At 40.6% G+C, this 3155-nt stretch overlaps 1 pseudogene; it reads left to right on the top strand.

Annotated features, from left to right (window-relative positions):
• The first annotated feature begins 1809 nt into the window (after positions 1–1809).
• On the top strand, positions 1810–2696 carry LOC132678781 (actin, cytoplasmic 2 pseudogene; annotated as a pseudogene).
• Positions 2697–3155: the final 459 nt, after the last annotated feature.

Genomic DNA, 3155 nt, shown 5'->3' with positions numbered 1-3155 from the left:
TTTCAGGGCAGTGAAGAAACTATTCCGTATGATATTATAATGGTGGATACATACCATTATATGTCTGTCCAAACCCATAGAATTTAAAACACCAAGAGTGAGCCCTATTTAAACTCTGGACTTTAGGTGATAATGGTATGTCAGTGTTGGTTCATCTGTTATAAATGTATCACTGTGGTACAGGGACAATGTGTGTTCATGAAGTGGAGGCTGGGCATATATGGAACTCTTTGTAACTTTCTACTCAGTTTTACTGTGAACCTAAAACTACTCTAGAAGACAGAGTCTATCTAACAAAAAAAGCTCCTCCACCCCAGGCTTCTATTTCTACAGGTCCATTTATTAGAAAAGAATCATCTTTGGCCATTTCTCATTTCTCATTTCTCTTGTTAGTTATTCTGGTAGTTGTAAGATGCTTATATCTAACCCTTGATTTTTCAGCTTTGGGAGGTTTCTCTTGTTGCTGTGCTAAGAAAGATGAGGAATTCAGCTCATATTTATTATCCTCCACCCCTACTAATTTTGTTTGCTATATAGTTTTACCAGTAGTTTCCTTTGTACATTTCAAACTATATTTTGGTATCTTAATCTTAATGTAGTATACACCTTGGGTTAGCGATGTGTTTGGCTTTCCTTCTCAGTACTTCACCACTGTCATGAAAGCCACCTCAAAGATTAATAGGCATGGTGGTAACGTGACTATAATAAAGAAAAAGTAATCAAACTAAAGTTGAGGGATAGTCTGCAAAATAACTGGCCTTTATTCTTCAAAAGTCAAAGTCATGAATAACAAAGACTGAAATATTATTCTAGATTAAAGAAAACTACAGAGATACTACAACATGTAGTTCTGGATTGGATTCTGGATTAAGAAAAAAATGTATTTTCTTTTTTAATAAAAGATATAGTGGGACAAATGGGACAATTTTAATAAAGCCTATGGTAAATGTTAATTAGTGTTAATTTCCAGATTTTGATAATTGGTGATTCTGTAAGAGAATGTCCTTGTCTTTAGATAATACACAATGAAACTTAGGGGTAAAGGAGCATTTATTTGCAACTTACTTTCAAACAGTGAATGTGGATATATAGAGAGAAAATGCTAAAGTAAATATAATGAATTGTTAACATTTGGGAAATCTAGGGGAAGCGATTCTTTGCACTATGGCAACTTTTCTGTAAGTCTAAAACACCTTTACAGTTGGCTTGTTTAAATCAGGTCTCAGGTAAAATCCATATATTGCATTTGTTTGGGGTGGCTCTTAAGAGTCTTGTAATCCATATGGTTCATGCTCCCTTTGTTTTAAAATGCCACTTTTTAATTATAGCAACAACCATTTGACCCACTTTTGAATTTGGATGATCATATGCTCTTTGTGTCATTTAATATATTTCTTTATCATGCATTTTTCCTGAAGACTGGTACATTTAAGAAGTTCCAGTGAATTTATGTTAAAAAAAATTGGCATGGTGATACTAGGGGAAGGATGCAGTAATTCAGGGCAGCATTTAGTTAAAAGAAGGGAGGGAGATGGCACATTAGTCTCTAGCAATGTCAACTGGAAAAGAGCTGAGATGCTTACACATTAAGAAAATTGAGGGTCTCGCTCACTGCAGTCCACCCATGCTTCTTGTCCTCCCACCACTCATTTTCATGCCCACTGCTGCCACCTCCACCTATCACCCTGGAAGAGGAGATCCCTGCACTCATCATTGATGATAACTCTGGTATATGCAAGGTGGGCTTTGCTGGGAATGATGTCCCTTGTCCCCCCACCATATTCCCATCCATTGTCAGAAACCCCCTGCCTCCAAGGTGTTGTCATGGTGGGCATTAGCCAAAAGGACTCCTATGTGGGCAACAGGGCCCAGAGCAAGCAAGGCATCCTATCCTCAAGTACCCTATTGAGCCTGGCATCATCACCAACAAGGAGGATATAGAGAAGATCTGGTACCACACCTTCTACAATGAACTTCACATGGCCCCCAAGGAGCACTACAACACTTCCACCACTGGTATTGTCATGGGCTCTGGGGACAGGGTAACCCACACTGTGCCCATCTTTGTGGGGTACTCCCTGCCCCATGCCATCCTGTGCCTGGACCTGGCCGGCCAGGGCCTGATGGACTACCTCTTGAAGATATTCGCAGAGAGTGGTTACAGTTTCACCACCACAGTTGAGTGGGAAATCGTGTGTGACATAACCGAGAAGCTCTGCTAGGTCAACCTCTACTTTGAGCAGCAAATGGCCACTGTGGTGTCCTCCTCCTCCTTGGAAAAGAGCTATGAGCTGGCTGATAGTCATCTGATCACCATGGGCAAGAAGCGGTACCACTGCCTTGTGGGATTTTCCCAGCTATCCTTTCTGGGTATGGAGTCCTTTGGTATCCATGAGATCACCTTCAACTTCATCATGAAGTGTGACTCTGACATCTGGATGGACCTGTACTCTAACACAGTGCCGAATGGTGGGACCACCATGTACCCAGGCATCTTGGACAGAATGCAGAAAGGGAGCACGACTCTGGAACCCAGCATTATGAAGATCAAGGTCATTGCTTCTCCTGAATGCAAATACTTTGTGTGGATCAGGGGCTCCATCCTGGCCTCGCTGTTCACCTTTAAGCAGATGTGAATCAGCAAACAGAAGTATGAAGAGTTGGGCCCCTCCACTTCCCACTGCAGATGCTTCTAAATGCCTTGCAAGCAGTTATGTAGCATTTGCTGCATGAGTTAATTCCTAAGTATAAATTTACCCTGGCAAATGTGTACACTTCATGCTAGCCTCATAAACTGGAATACGCCTTTGAAAATAAATTTGTCCTTGAAGCTTGTATCTGATGTCAGCCCTGGATGGAAGATTGTTGCTGATTTTGACTTTGTATTCAAATTAAATTTTCTCTTGGTATATGTTTAATACCTTGTACATAACCTTGATTTAAACCTCTTTTATAGAATGTGGCTTAGTCATTTCATGGCTGAGGGGAGAACATGTTTATGGAAGAGAAATCCATTGGTTTGATGAGCATCCTCCATAAGGTTCTTTTTAAAAAACATTTTTTTTTTACTGTTTATTTTTTGAGAGAGAGAGAGAGACAGAATGTGAGCGGGGGAGGGGCAGAGAGAGAGGGAGACACAGAATCTGAAGCAGGTT

The sequence above is a fragment of the Panthera onca genome, chromosome A2, assembly GCF_046562875.1.
Source record: "Panthera onca isolate mPanOnc1 chromosome A2, mPanOnc1 haplotype 2, whole genome shotgun sequence".
Lineage (NCBI taxonomy): Eukaryota > Metazoa > Chordata > Mammalia > Carnivora > Felidae > Panthera > Panthera onca.
Note: the sequence above shows the minus strand (reverse complement) of the source record. Positions and strands in the feature narration are given on the sequence as shown.